Genomic DNA, 16,538 nt, shown 5'->3' on the forward strand with positions numbered 1-16,538 from the left:
TTTGACAGTGATAATATTTAGAAAGAGATTTGGAAAAGAGTGCCTTTTGCTGGCCCTTGTAAGACTAAGAAGAGTTAAAGGAGGGCCCGGAAGCAGACCTGGCTAGACATAAAAGAGACAAATCGAGCCTGCAGTGGCCCACCCAAATTCACCTTTGGCCCACCCAAATAAAAATTCCTGGAGCCGGGCCTGCCAAGTACAGTTTCGCCCCTGACATCCCCCCCCCTACAAACGCCCAGGAGCATGTGGGCTTTTGCCTGAATAATGCGCCTAGAGAAGAGTTATGAGGTCAGGGCCTGTGACGTCATTGCAGTCTCCGAGGCCAGGAAGGTACCAGGAGCGAGGGGGTCTTTCTTTATGTGAGACTCCGAAGAGTGAAACTAGGGGCGGGGTCTGCTGTGGTTAGTGCCTTGCTTGGCCTGCCCCTCTCTTCTTCCAGACGCTACATGGAAGGCCAAAACTGATAATGCACTGTCAGCAGGGATCCCTACCAAAACGGATAATGCACAGTCAGCAGTGACCCCTACCAAAACTGATAATGCACAGTCAGTGATCCCCACCAAAAGTGATAACGCAAAGTCAGTCATCCCTACCAAAAGTGATAATGCACAGTCAGCAATCCCTACCAAAACTGTTAATGCACAGTCAGCAGCAATCCCTACCGAGAATGATTATTCACAATCAGCAGCAATCCCTACAGAGAATAATTATTCACAATCAGCAGTGATCCCTACAAAAACTGATAATGCTCACTCAACAGCAATCCCTACCGAGACTGATAATGCACAGTCAGCAGTGATCCCCACTGAGACTGATAATGCACAGTCAGCAGTGATTGCCCACTGAGACTGATAATGCACAGTCAGCAGTGATTCCTACCAAGACTGATAATGATTAGTAAGCAGCAATCCCTACCGAGACTGATAATGCGCAGTCAGCAGAGAACCCTACCGAGACTGATAATGCACATTCAGCAGAGAACCCTACCGAGACTGATAATGCACAGTCAGCAGAGAACCCTACCAAGACTGATAATGCACAGTTAGCAGAGAACCATACCGAGACTGATAATGCACTGTCAGCAGTGATCCATACAGACATTGATAACTCACAGTCAGCAGTGATCCCCACTGAGACTGATAATGCACAGTCAGCAGTGATCCCAAACAAGACTGATAATGATTAGTCAGCCGAGAACCCTACCGAGAATAACGCAGCGATCCCTGCCAAGATAATAACGCAGAACAGCAGTGATGAATGTACCAGGAGCGAGGGGGTCTTTCTTTATGTGAGACTCCGAAGAGTGAAACTAGGGGCGGGGTCTGCTGTGGTTAGTGCCTTGCTTGGCCTGCCCCTCTCTTCTTCCAGACGCTACATGGAAGGCCAGCTTCAATGTGCTACATTCAATTTCAAGACGAATGAAACCGTCGGCAGAGACCACTACCAATATATGATTAATAATACATAATCAGCAGCACATCCAAAAAACATCAATAGAACACAATCAATAGGGATTGCTTCCAGTCGCAGAGTCAGCAGGGATGCCTACCAAAAGTGATAATGCACTGTCAGCAGGGATCCCTACCAAAAGTGATAATGCACAGTCAGCGACCCCTACCAAAACTGATAATGCACTGTCAGCAGGGATCCCTACCAAAAGTGATAATGCACAGTCAGCGACCCCTACCAAAACTGATAAATGCACTGTCAGCAGGGATCCCTACCAAAACTGATAATGCACTGTTAGCAGGGATCGCTACCAAAACTGATAATGCACAGTCAGCAGGGATCCCTACCAAAAGTGATAATGCACAGTCAGCAGGGATCCCTACCAAAACTGATAATGCAGTCAGCGATTCCTACCAAAACTGATAATGCACAGGCAGCGACCCAACCAAAACTGATAATGCACAGTCAGCAGTGACCCCTATCAAAACTGATATTGCACAGTCAGCGATCCCTACCAAAACTGATAATGCACAGTCAGCAGGGATCCCTACCAAAACTGATAATGCACAGTCAGCAGTGACCCCTACCAAAACTGATAATGCACAGTCAGCGATCCCTACCAAAAGTGATAATGCACTGTCAGCAGGGATCGCTACCAAAAGTGATAATGCACAGTCAGCGACCCCTACCAAAAGTGATAATGCACTGTCAGCAGGGATCCCTACCAAAAGTGATAATGCACAGTCAGCGACCCCTACCAAAAGTGATAATGCACTGTCAGCAGGGATCCCTACCAAAACTGATAATGCACTGTCAGCAGGGATCCCTACCAAAACTGATAATGCACAGTCAGCAGGGATCCCTACCAAAAGTGATAATGCACAGTCAGCAGGGATCCCTACCAAAACTGATAATGCAGTCAGCGGTTCCTACCAAAACTGATAATGCACAGTCAGCGACCCAACCAAAACTGATAATGCACAGTCAGTAGTGACCCATATTAAAACCGATATTGCACAGTCAGCGATCCCTACCAAAACTGATAATGCACAGTCAGCAGGGATCCCTACCAAAACTGATAATGCACAGTCAGCAGTGACCCCTACCAAAACTGATAATGCACAGTCAGCGATCCCTACCAAAAGTGATAATGCACAGTCAGTCATCCCTACCAAAAGTGATAACGCAAAGTCAGTCCTCCCTACCAAAAGTGATAATGCACAGTCAGCAATCCCTACCAAAACTGATAATGCACAGTCAGCAGCAATCCCTACCGAGAATGATTATTCACAATCAGCAGCAATCCCTACCGAGAATGATTATTCACAATCAGCAGCAATACCTACAGAGAATGATTATTCACAATCAGCAGTGATCCCTACAAAAACTGATAATGCTCACTCAGCAGCAATCCCTACCGAGACTGATAATGCACAGTCAGCAGTGATCCCCACTGAGACTGATAATGCACAGTCAGCAGTGATTGCCCACTGAGACTGATAATGCACAGTCAGCAGTGATTCCTACCAAGACTGATAATGATTAGTAAGCAGCAATCCCTACCGAGACTGATAATGCACAGTCAGCAGAGAACCCTACCGAGACTGATAATGCACATTCAGCAGAGAACCCTACCGAGACTGATAATGCGCAGTCAGCAGAGAACCCTACCGAGACTGATAATGCACATTCAGCAGAGAACCCTACCGAGACTGATAATGCGCAGTCAGCAGAGAACCCTACCGAGACTGATAATGCATATTCAACAGAGAACCCTACCGAGACTGATAATGCACTGTCAGCAGGGATCCCTACCAAAAGTGATAATGCACAGTCAGCGACCCCTACCAAAACTGATAATGCACTGTCAGCAGGGATCCCTACCAAAAGTGATAATGCACAGTCAGCGACCCCTACCAAAACTGATAATGCACTGTCAGCAGGGATCCCTACCAAAACTGATAATGCACTGTTAGCAGGGATCCCTACCAAAACTGATAATGCACAGTCAGCAGGGATCCCTACCAAAAGTGATAATGCACAGTCAGCAGGGATCCCTACCAAAACTGATAATGCAGTCAGCGATTCCTACCAAAACTGATAATGCACAGGCAGCGACCCAACCAAAACTGATAATACACAGGCAGCGACCCAACCAAAACTGATAATGCACAGTCAGCAGTGACCCCTATCAAAACTGATATTGCACAGTCAGCGATCCCTACCAAAACTGATAATGCACAGTCAGCAGGGATCCCTACCAAAACTGATAATGCACAGTCAGCGATCCCTACCAAAAGTGATAATGCACTGTCAGCGATCCCTACCAAAAGTGATAATGCACTGTCAGCAGGGATCGCTACCAAAAGTGATAATGCACAGTCAGCGACCCCTACCAAAAGTGATAATGCACTGTCAGCAGGGATCCCTACCAAAAGTGATAATGCACAGTCAGCGACCCCTACCAAAAGTGATAATGCACTGTCAGCAGGGATCCCTACCAAAACTGATAATGCAGTCAGCAGGGATCCCTACCAAAAGTGATAATGCACAGTCAGCAGGGATCCCTACCAAAACTGATAATACAGTCAGCGGTTCCTACCAAAACTGATAATGCACAGTCAGCGACCCAACCAAAACTGATAATGCACAGTCAGTAGTGACCCCTATCAAAACCGATATTGCACAGTCAGCGATCCCTACCAAAACTGATAATGCACAGTCAGCAGGGATCCCTACCAAAACTGATAATGCACAGTCAGCAGTGACCCCTACCAAAACTGATAATGCACAGTCAGCGATCCCTACCAAAAGTGATAATGCACAGTCAGTCATCCCTACCAAAAGTGATAACGCAAAGTCAGTCATCCCTACCAAAAGTGATAATGCACAGTCAGCAATCCCTACCAAAACTGATAATGCACAGTCAGCAGCAATCCCTACCGAGAATGATTATTCACAATCAGCAGCAATCCCTACAGAGAATGATTATTCACAATCAGCAGCAATCCCTACAGAGAATGATTATTCACAATCAGCAGTGATCCCTACAAAAACTGATAATGCTCACTCAGCAGCAATCCCTACCGAGACTGATAATGCACAGTCAGCAGTGATCCCCACTGAGACTGATAATGCACAGTCAGCAGTGATTGCCCACTGAGACTGATAATGCACAGTCAGCAGTGATTCCTACCAAGACTGATAATGATTAGTAAGCAGCAATTCCTACCGAGACTGATAATGCACAGTCAGCAGAGAACCCTACCGAGACTGATAATGCACTGTCAGCAGAGAACCCTACCGAGACTGATAATGCGCAGTCAGCAGAGAACCCTACCGAGACTGATAATGCACATTCAACAGAGAACCCTACCGAGACTGATAATGCACAGTCAGCAGTGATCCCAAACAAGAGTGAGAATGATTAGTCAGCCGAGAACCCCACCGAGAATAACGCAGCGATTCCTGCCAAGATAATAACGCAGAACAGCAGTGATGCCCATCAAGGTCAATAATGCAAGATCAGGCAGCCCCTAGGGCCTCCACTCAGGATCGTTGTACCCAGTGATCCAGGGTCGACACTGGGTCACAGTGCGTCAGATCCCGGCTCCCCTTCTCTAGGTCGGGGGTCCCTAGAAGCCGCAGATGGACCATGCATTCACTGCGAGCTCTTGCCGCCAGTTGTTGTCTTCTCCGGGGTATCCTGGGCACAACAGCGCGCCCTCTGCCCAGGTGATTCATATAATGAGATTCTTCAGAAAACAGTAAAGTTCGTCAGTTAGTCACACGTGCCGTGCACAACAAAAGATCCCGAGCCTGGGGCGCCCTATGCCGGCCACGACCCCACCCTGCCTGTCTGAGTGCGCTCAAGCCCTGGCCTGCCCCGGCACTCCCCGGCCCCCGGGCATATACCCCGCTCGCTGTCACAGAGCCATCTCCGGTGCAGTCTGCGCCCTCTGGGTAGATTCGGCCTCCTCACCCACCCCTTAAAGGCTTTTCTGTACGCCCCTACCTCCAACTGCTCCGCCCGACCGCCCAACTTTCCTCGGATGAACATTATTGTATTGCAATTGTATTTACCTAGCGCTTAGTACCTCTGACGAGGCGAGACGTTGAAGCGCTTTGATAATCTAAATTTCACTGAATGTGAGCGAGTGTCCCAAGTCCATCCGGACATTTTTCACATTCATATTCTGATGCGGGGCACCTCTCCCGCCCCCAGAATGGTTAAAATGACACCAAAGTCAATCTGAAAGTGAGATCGTTGGAAACAGCCCCCTGAACCCGGCTCATCTAAGTCAGCGGCATGCAAGAGGGAGTTGTTATCCGCAGATGATGTCCAGTGACAGAACCGCCAAATGGCCACTTACCGTCAGCGTCGCCGTAAGAGTTTTGTTTTTAATCCAACAGTGTACACACTTGTAGGTCCATATCCATGTTGCGAAAAAAGTGAAAATACACGTCCGAGAATCCAAGGGACTTTTCGATAAAAACTCTGGAGTGGCTGAAGGTGAACCCGATTATTGGGCTAGAAGCATAAAATAAAGGAATGCTTTAATTAATTTGAACTACTAGTGACTTATCTGGGAACATTTAATCCATTTTGTCACAGCCTGTTCTTTCCATTACAGACAAGGACCTTATTCATGAAGGATTTGTCATTCATGATTTTTTGTTATTGCTTGAGGTATGAAAATTGGGGCAATAAATCGCAGCTCAACCTCTGTCACGGTGTACGATCTTGCTGCAGTACACTTTGATCCAAGAACACAGAAAGGAGTCTACGGCACCCCGTTTCAATCTGACCTCCGATTAGCCAGCGCAACTTCACTGTCATATGTGTGTAATGTTTGTCTTAGTCGTGTAATCGCGTGCCAGTGTTACACCAGGGTTGTCAAGTGATACTCTGACACTCCTGGTTTCTCAGCTGACAACTCTAGCACGCTGGACGGGACTTGAAAGTTTTACCTTTCCTGTGACAAGCATTAGCCTACAACTCCCATCATGCTTAGTGCTACTGAATGAAATAACAGGACGGGCTGAAAGCTACATCTGTGACATGGAGCCAGTTGGCAGCTATGGTGAGGGCACCATGCCAGTCCTCGGTTTATATTTCCCATGGCTGTCAATCTAAAGTCCCAGAGGCCTGGCCAGGGTTTCAGGCGTGTACAATCAATGGATCTCTGACGCAGATATCCTGAGAACATGCGAAACAGCCCAGACGTGTCTGTTGTCACTTCAAATGGACCGTCAGACTCAAGTACCAGATTACAGCGCACAAATCCCGGAGTGGCTCATTAACGCGTCCCCCTCCCCGCCCCTCCACCCCACTCCGCGACATGGAGGCATCCAATAGCTTGAACTGCAAACACGGGTGACTTTAGCGCTACATTCCTACGAGCCACTAAACGTATGCAGACGATATAATTAACAAACCACTAAGTGCGCCTAAAAAAAATTCTCGCTATTAAACTGTTAATTGCGAGTGGCCGACCACAAAGCCCTGAGGCTCCGGTGAATGCTTCCAAGACAGGAAGTTTGGGCTCCCAAGTCCCTGGTCAGCCGCTGACACATCGTGTTATCTTGGGACACACACCACTTTTCCCTTCTCCTACCTGGCACCAGTCGCTCGGCTGTGAATCGGGAGCGCCTGAAAACGGTTAAAACGGGGCGTGTACGAGGTAAATCATTTCTCGCGCGCCCGCAGGCGCCCTGATCCAGCTCACTGAAGACAATGCAACATTGAGACGGGGTGAGGGGGCGAGAGGTAGGCGCACCGACAGGGGCCCACGGGAGGTAGGCGGCCAGGCTCCAGCCAAGATTATAGATCGCATGGGACAAATTATTCATTGTTAGCGTTCCGGGAAGTGTCTTTTGATCATCTAAATGCAGTCACAATTCGCCATCAGATCTAACCTGTGAATGGCATGGAACGGATACTGGATGTCAAACTGTTCCACAACAGGGCTGCACGATCCTGGGAGAGCGATCCGGGTAGCGCAGCAGCGAGGAAAAGGTAAAACTACACGCACCTCACTCGGTCCCCCCTTCTTCATACCTATTCCTCTCCCCCTACTTCTTGCCCCGCCCTTTCTCCTACTTCCTCCCTCTCACCCATTTATCTAGCCTCCGTCCTCCTCTCTTACCCCTTCTTCTCATCCTCTCCTCGGTCCCTTTTCCTGGCCCCTTCCCTAGTCCCCGTCCATCCATCTCTCCTCCCAGGCTACTGTGATGATTCAACTGGTGTCGCGTGAAGAACCCTCTCTGACTCCCCAAGTTCCCGCAAACGAAGGCGCGAGGGCAGAACGTCCTTACCAGGCAGGTATCGGTCACAGCTCCGGCTGCTCCACAGGGCTCCCAAACTCTGCTGTTTCCTCCTCTGTGCCCGGGGGCGGGGCCGACAGAGAGGGGCGGAGCCGGGGGCGGCGCGTGTGCACATCCATCTGCACACCAGGCATCCGTCCGGCATCCCTGTGAGGACCGCCACAGGGGGCCGTGCGGGGCACCGGGCTGGGGATATTCCGGGGAGAGCGGACTACCGGTCTCCAAATTTCGCTGTTGGGGAAGCGGGGGTTGGGAGGAGGGACGTTAGAGATCGTACACCGTGCTTACTTCCAGGGAGAGATGGGAGGGTGGTCTGGGATATCCAGCAACAAGTCTATGGCGGGACTGGGCTTTGGGGGCAGCATGCATTAACGTACAGTGCTATGGTGGGCACTCTGGCACTGAGCCAAAGTGTGACCAGATCGTGCGAACCCAAAACCGGGACATTTCGCAAAAACAGAGGAAGGACTACAATTTGACATCAATAAAGTGGCAATGAATGACAGGTTCATCCTCATAGAAACACGGAAGAGGCACTAAGAACGTAATAAAATGTAATTTTTAAAACCAGCATTATACCTGTTAATTAATGTGCTTACTCACAACAGCTGCTAACTTTGGAACACCTAAAAAAGTGCCTCTCACTGTTTTCATTTTACCCTCTCCAGAAACGGGACATGAGCCAATTTCCCCGAAATCTGCCGGGACAACTGTTAAAAACCGGGAGGGTCCTGGCAACTCCGGGACGCCTGGTCACCGTAGCTAAGAGAGGGCACTATGGTGTGTGCTAAGCACCAGTGTAGCTTAGTGAAATATGGGGGAGAGGGATGTGAATTTCAAATTGCTCAACTAAACAAGCATTGGCAAATCCAATAGGTCCCACTTATGCAGGAGCAATTGGCTTTGGCAAGGTGTTTTAGCGGCAGTCCATGCAGCTAAGCACGGTGGTACATGACATATGACGGGCTAAGGAATAAAAAATAAATAAATAATTAAAACCACTTACCTTGCGCTCGCCGCATCGGTTTTACTTATTTATTTATTTTATATTCCTTATTCCGTTGTATGTTACTTTCACCCCCCTCCATCCCCACCCCACTGCATTTACCTGCATGGACCACCACTGGTTTTAGCCATGTTGTCCGCCATTGTGGCCGCTGTTCAGCATTGCAAAAAATTAGTGGGCTGGAGTGGGGTGGGGGTTGATTGGAGTGGGGGTTGATTGGAGTGGGGGTAGATTGGGGCAGAGTGGAGTGGGGTAGAATGGAGTGGGGTGAATTGGGGTAGATTAGAGTGGTGTAGATTGTGGTAGATTGGAGTGGGGGAATTAGGTAGATTAGTGTGGTAGATTGAAGTGGGGTAGATTAAATTGGGGTAGATTGGGGTGGGGTAGACTGAGTGGAGTGGGGGTAAACTGGAGTTGATTGGACTAGATTAGAGTTGGATAGATTAGAGTGGGGAAGATTGGAGTGGCGTAGATAGGGGTAGGGTAGATCAAGGTAGATTGGGGTGGAGTGGAGTGGGATAGGATATATTGGGGTAGAGTGGAGTGGGATATATTGGGGAGGACTGGAGTGGAGTGGGTTGGATTAGGGTAGAGTGGAGAGGGGTAGATTGGAGTGGAGTAGATATTGGTGGATTATAGTAGGGTAGAATGGAATGGAGTGGGATAGATTGGGGTAGTTTGGAGTGGGGAAGATTGGAGTAGGGTAGTTTGGGGAGGGGTAGATTGGAGTGTGGTAGGTTAGATTGGACTGGAGTGGGGTAGATCTGAGTGGTGTGTGGTAGAGTAGAGTGAAGTAGAGTGGGGTAGATTGGGTAGAGTGGGGTATATTGGAGTGGCCTGGGGTGGAGTGGACTTGGATAGATTGAGCGGTCTAGTTGTTGAACCTGGGCAATATAAAACGGGACGCTGCATGAACGCGCTCGGTCCCAAGACAGTGCAGTCAGCTGCACCTCTGCTTACATTTCTAGCTGCACAGAACTGAATCAGCATCAGTTATGTTTTTTAAGAAATATGTCCTGCTTTTACTCTTCGTTTTAATTATTTGCACTGTTTTGAATTTGTTATGTGGAGGGAGGCGGGAATCGAACCCTGAGTGGGAGGCATCCGAGGTGAAAACTAGAAACCGCCACTTTCAGTGACTGAGCGGTCTAGTTGTTGAACCTGGGCATTATAAAACGGGACGCTGCATGAACGCGCTCGGTCCCAAGACAGTGCAGTCAGCTGCACCTCTGCTTACATTTCTAGCTGCACAGAACTGAATCAGTACCAGTTATTTTTTTAAGAAATATGTCCTGCTTTTACTGTTCATTTTATTTATTTGCACTGTTTTGAATTTGCTGTGTGGAGGGAGGCAGGAATCGAACCCTGAGTGGGAGGCATCAGAGGTGAAACTAGAAACTGCCATTTTCAGTGACTGAGCGGTCTAGTTGTTGAACCTGGGCAATATAAAACGGGACGCTGCGCGAAGGCAAGCCGTCTGCACCCGTCAGCGTCCAGGAGGCGGCCGGTGCCGGAAATGCTGCCGATTGTCCACTAAACCACATGAATCGCATAAGCTACTGCAGAGCAAGGCTATTAGACGTAGGCAAGTGTGTGAGCTGCCGCTCCCACTCTGCTCTTCAGCCAGATGCCGACGGCCTTGCCTGCAAACACTGCAATTGGGTGGCTTTTCCCTCCTACACGGAGACGCTTGTGGGGAGTGAAGTGAAGTATAACCCTGGCACCCACTTAGATCAGAAGCACAGGGAAGGAAGCCAATTGAGGGCCTTCCTACTAAACACCCGGTCGGTAAAAAACACATGAGCTTCAGCTCTATGACCTTCTAATCAACTTAACGCCCGAAATTATGTTTCTCACTGAAACGTGGTTAAAAGAAGGCTCTAACCCCACCATTACTAGTGCTATCCCTCCTGGCTCCCAGACACTAAGAAAGGATCGGCGGGCGTAGTAATTTACCGTCTTGCCGGAAAGTTCACTGAGTCCATTAGCCACGCTATCTCCCCTATTGCCACTAAATACAGACACTGCTTGGTACTTAGGGATTTTAATATTCACATAGACAAATCAGCAGAACTTGAGCCTTCTTGACTGTGTGAATCTTTAGGTATACTCAATTTGGTCCCCTATGTCCTCCTTCCTACCCATGAAAGGGGTCACATTTTGGACCAGATCCTCGGAGTCTGCAAGGTATCAGGTAGCCTTCAAACACATTGCAAGCCCCGCCCTAGCAGTTTTTAGATCCTTTCATCAGTTCACCCGGAGGCATTGTATAGTGCATTCAGGCTTCACCCTATCCCTCACAGTGGAAATCTCGAGAGTGACGTGCTCTCTCTGGAGAACTGGCTACAGCGCCGCTCTTTGGAGCTTGCCCACCCTACCACTCGGGCAGCAAAAGCCAGAAGAGCCACGCCCCCGTGGCGGAATCATTTCAATCCCGTGGACAAAACCACTTACAAACAGGCCCTGAAAGTCCACTACAGTAAAGTCCGCAAAGAAAAGAAATTCTTCTTCTCTTCTAAAATCGAACAGGCCGGGAATAAAAGTAAAGAACTCTTTAAAATCGTAAAAGACTTCTCATCCCCTAATGCAATGGACAGCCCATTTACCCTTACCAGTGATTGGACTAACCATCTGGCACGCTATTTCTATGGTAAAATCAAAATTATCCAAGATTCTTTCGAAGCGCCGCCCCAGGCGATGGAAGTAAACGCTGGGCCTCTGCCCCCGCCAACCCTAAATTAGGTTTTTCCCTCACGCAGATAGAAGGCTATCCCTTTGGATAAGTCTCTCAAGATATGAAAGCGCTCAAGTCCGGTTCACCCTCAGACCCATGCCCAGCAAAAGTACTGGCATCTATTGCCGAGGTGATTAACCCAGCCATCAACCTGGTTATGAATACCTCTCTGCTAGAGGGGCAAATGCCAGAGAGCTGGAAAAATGCAAAAATTCTCCCGCTACTAAAGAAACCTTCGGCAGACCCCTTGGTGGCCGGTAATTATAGGCCGATATCATTGCTGCCCTTCTTTTCCAAGGCTTTGTAAGAATATGTAAATTCAGTCACCACGGAATATGCGGAAGCCAACCATTCACTACACCACAGTCAGTCGGGTTTCAGAGCTAACTTCAGTACAGAAACAGCCTTATTAGATTTCTCTGAAACTATTAAAGCAACACTAGATAAAGGAGGTAACGCGGTACTGGTATTGCTGGACCTCTCTGCGGCCTTTGATACCGTGCCCCACTACCGACTCTTGCGAAGACTCCAGGGCTGCGGCATTGGTGGCACGGTACTCAGGTGGTTCACCTCCTTTTTAAGAGACCATCAGCAAACAATCTGGTTCCCCCCCTTTATAGGCTCTCATTCCCCCTATGAAGGTTGGGGTACCAAAGGGCTCGATTCTGAGCCCGACACTTTTTAATGTTTATCTGGCCCCCCTTGCGCTCCTAGCTGAGGAACACAGCGCTAAAATAGTATCATACGCCAATGACACGCAATTGTTGTTCACATGTGACAAGGGCGCCGATTTTAGAGGCAGTGGGATAAATGCCTGCTTGACGGAGGTGTTTTCCTGGCTAAGATGAAACTAATTAAAGTGCAATCCGGAGAAATCGGAGATTATTTTCTTCTGCCCTAATCCTTGTGAAGCATGGCGCCAATGGTGGCCACAGGATATGTCACCCCCTGTGACCTCAGTAAGCACCGTGAATAACCTTGGGGTCAAGCTAGATGCAGACCTGTCCATGAAGGCTCAGATTCAAACTGTTGCCGGTACCTGCTTTGGGCTGCTGAAAATGTTAAAAAATGTTCTCCCCCTGCTTCTGGCCTCACACAGGAAGACTGTAGTCCAGGCCGTGATTGTATCATGGCTAGACTACGTCAACGTCTTGTAACTGGGCCTCCATGACTATCTACTAGGTCGCTTGGAGGTGGTTTAGAATGTGGCGTCCAGAGCTATTCTCATGGTGGGTCCCAGAGTGCGAATGTCTCCCCATCTGAAATGTTTTTACTGACTACCGGTCCGGAAGAGGATCCATTTCAAAGCTCTGGTCCTGGCCTTTAGGGCCTTACATAATATGGGTGCCGCCTACGTTAGGAAAAGGATTCAGCACTATGTCCTGCAACAGTCTTAGAGATCCTCAGCACAGCTTTTGGTGACCATACCTAAGTTTTCCCGCTCCCGCATGGTTTGTCGCTCCTTCCTAGTGATGGCATCTCGGCTATGGAACAGCCTGCCACTTTCTCTTAGCCGGGTGCAGGATTTCTTCGCCTTTAGGAGGCAACTAAAAACCTGCCTTTTCCAACTTTAGATCTAGACCTTCCTGTTTTAGTGCAAACTGTCTGTCTCGGTCCTCAGTTCTTTTAGTGCCGGGAAACTCTGTGGCGTGGCCGCGCACTTTACAAGTACCTATTTACATTACATTGGAGTGGAGTCGAGATTGGAGTGGAATAGATAGACTGGGAAGAGTGAAGTGGGGTAGATTTGGTGGATTAGAGTAGTGTAGATTGGAATGGAGTGGGGTAAATTGAAAACAGATGATTGGAGTGGGGTAATTTGGAGTGGGGTGAAATGGAGTGGTATAGATTGGAGTGTGGTGGGTTGGTTTGGAGTGGGGTAGAGTGAGTGGGGTAGAATGGGGTGTGGTAGGTTGCAGTGGGGTATGGTGGAGTGGTGTAGATTGGGATAGAGTTGGGTAGATTGGAGTGGAGTGTGGTAGAATTGTGTGTGGTACAGTGGAGTTGGATAGATTGGAGTAGAGTCGAGATTGGAGTTGGGTGAGATAGATTGGGGAAGAGTGGAGTGGGGGAGATTGGGTGGATTGGAGTGAGGTAGATTGGAGTGGGGTAGATTGAAGAGGGCTGTTTGGAATGGGGTAGTGTAGAGTGGGGTAGATTGGAGTGCGGTGGATCGGAGTGGGGTGGATCGGAGTGGAGGGGAGTGGTGTGGGTGGGGTAGATTGCAGTGTGGTGGAGTAGGATGAACTGGGATAGATTGGAGTGAGGTAGATTGGAGTAGGATAGATTGGGGTAGAGTGCGGTGTGGTACATTGGAGTGGAGGTGTGGTAGACTGAAGTGGGATGGAGTGGGTTAGATTGGAGGGTGTAGATTTGTGAAGTGTGGTAGATGGAGTGGGGTGGATTGGGTGGATTGGAGTGCGGTAGACTGGAGTGGAGTGAGGCAGATTGTGGTAGATCACAGTGGGGTAGATTGTGGTGGATTGCGGTAAATTGTGGTGGAGTGGGGTAGATTGGAGTGGAGTGGGTTAGATTAGACTGTAGAGAAGTTGGATAGATTGCAGTGGAGTTTGGAGTGGTGTGGGGTGAATTGGAATGGAGTGGAATACATTGGACAGGGGTGTATTGGAGTGGAGTAGAGAGGAGAGGTGTAGATTGCAGTCGGGTAGAGGGGAGTGGAGTAGGGTGGATTGTGGTAGATTGGAGTGTATTGGTCTAGAGTGGGTAGATTCAAGCAGCGTGAGGTAGATTTGAGTGGAGTGCAGTAGGCTGGGGTGGAGTGGGGTTGACTGGGTGGATTATAGTAGGGTAGAATGGAATAGAGAGGAGGTAGATTGGGTTCGTTTGGGGTAACATAGATTGGAGTGGGGGAGTGTGGCGGAGTAGGGTGGAGTAGGTTAGATTTGACTCGAGTGGGGTAGATTTGAGTGGCATGTGGCAGATTGGAGTGAAGTGGAATGGTGTAGATTGGGTAGAGTGGAATATAGTGTGGTAGATTGGACTAGAGTGTAGTGGGGTAGATTGGGTGGATAGGGGTAGATTGGAGTGGAGTGAAGTTGGATAGATTGGAGTGGAGTCGAGATTGGAGTTGAGAGAGATAGATTGGGGAAGAGTGGAGTGGGGTAGATTGGAGTGGAGTGTAGGGGGGTAGATTAGGGTGGAGTGGGGCAGATTGGACTGAATTGGTGTAGATTAGAGTGAAGTGAGGTGGGGTAAATTGGGATGGAATGGAGTGGGGTAGATTGGAGTGTGGTTCGTTGTTGTGAGGCTGGGAAGATTGAATGTAGGTTGAATGGTTGGGGCAGATTGGAGTGGAGTGGGGTAGATTGGGATACAGTGAGGTAGATTGGAGTGGGGTGGACTGAAGAGGGATGATTGAAGTGGTGTAGTTCAGAGTAGGATAGACTGGAGTGGAGTAGGTAGATTGGAGGTGATTGGGGTAGATTGGAGTGAGGTAGAGTGGGACGGGGGTAATTCCAGTGGGATGGAGTGGGGTAAATTGGAGTAGGACAGATTGGGTTGGAGTGGGGTGGGGTAGGATCAAGTGGGGTGGATTGGAGTGGAGTCAGTTAAATTGGGGTGTGGCAGACTGGGGTAGATTGGGGTAGATTTTAGCAAAGTGGAGTGGGGTATATTGGGATACATTGGAGTGGAGTGGGCTAGATTGGAGTTGGGTAGATTGGAGAGTGGCAAAGTGGAGTGGGTCAAGTGGTGTGGAGTGGAGGGGAATAGAGTGGAGTGGTGTGTAGTGTCATGGAGTGAGTGGCATAGATAGGAGTGGCATGTCGTGGAGTGGAGTGTCACGGAGTGGAATGTTGTAGAATGGAGTGGTGTGGAAAAGAGTGGAAGGGTATAGAGTGGGGTGGAGCTGCGTAGTGTGGAGTATGCCTGGTGTGGTAGCACAATGCCATTACAGACAACACATTTTCAATTGAAATGACCATTACATTTGCACTGAAATACAGTTTTACTGCAAACAAGTTATAATGTTCCCAAATATTATCACCTATTGTATTGATATGTTTTGATCATATTCAAATATTTGTTTCCATCAGAATTACAAAAAAATGTGCTTCATTTGTACTAATTCTGATATATTCTGCAACATCAGCACACTTCGTTTTTTTGTTGTGTAGTAGAAGAAAAACAAATCCTTCACCCCCTCATCTTACATGGGTACTCAGCAGGATGGCCACATACATTCTCCCACTTCTAAGTCAGAGAAAGAAAAGTAAACACCAAACTTCCTTGGAATACAGCGTGATATTTGACCTCTGTCTTTGAATGCATAGCAAATGTAACAAGATAAGAACAAAATGTAAAGGCCTGTTTCCATAAAGCGAGTTTGTGGAAGAATACAGTAAACAGGGTTCAGGCAACGGGAGGGAAGAACTCAAGTTGGACAGCTTAAAACAAATAAAGCCAGCAATAAGAAAGCCAGAAAATGTGAGTTATAAACCACAAAGTCAATGGTCAGCTATGGACGGAATGAATTCCTATGTCAGCTTTCCAAATGTGCCCAAGATGTCTTTAGCAAGCCAGACATCTGCGTGGAGAGATTGGGATATGGGGCAGCAGACTCTGAGGTAAATGTGTCAGCGGGCATGAGTATAGGGATATGGTGGCACTCGAGCCTGTTTGCACTGGCAATGGGAGAGAGCGGGCCATTGGGGTAGAGAGCTGTGAGGGAACTGGGCTCTGGGAAGAAACAGGAGATTGGGCACTGATCAATTAGCAACCTAGCTATGGTATGACAGGGCATGGGATCACCCGGCTATAGGATGGGAAAGCGGGCCTTTAGGTCAACAGGCTGTGCGGGCACCAGTCTCTGTAGGAGGGGAAATAGCAGCATAGCTATGATAGCTGCGGCTCCTCTGAAGGGATTCAGGGTGCAGGCCTGCCACCTGGGAGGCTCTTCAAAACACCCTCTGTCCAGACTGCTAACTATTCAACTTAGCAGTGTTCATGAAAACGAACTTTCGTATTTTCATGAACCCTGCCAGTGTAAGGGCCAGGCTCCTG

At 48.6% G+C, this 16,538-nt stretch overlaps 1 protein-coding gene across 5 annotated transcripts in view; it reads right to left on the reverse strand.

Annotated features, from left to right (window-relative positions):
• EVA1B (eva-1 homolog B) overlaps positions 1–16,538 on the reverse strand; it is a 119,807-nt gene that overhangs the window by 18,411 nt on the left and 84,858 nt on the right. Inside the window, exon 1 of one of the 5 annotated variants that reach the window (XM_085647934.1) lies at positions 7,768–7,850. The exons of 2 other annotated variants lie outside the window; for them this stretch is intronic. The gene's annotated coding sequence lies outside the window, so the exon portion shown is untranslated. Of the gene's footprint in view, positions 1–7,368; positions 7,481–7,598; positions 7,726–7,767; positions 7,851–16,538 lie in introns of those variants that run through there. 2 more of the 5 variants (XM_085647936.1, XM_085647937.1) reach the window with 2 other exon arrangements.

Source organism: Triturus cristatus, chromosome 3_2 (assembly GCF_964204655.1).
Source record: "Triturus cristatus chromosome 3_2, aTriCri1.1, whole genome shotgun sequence".
Taxonomy (NCBI): Eukaryota; Metazoa; Chordata; class Amphibia; order Caudata; family Salamandridae; genus Triturus; species Triturus cristatus.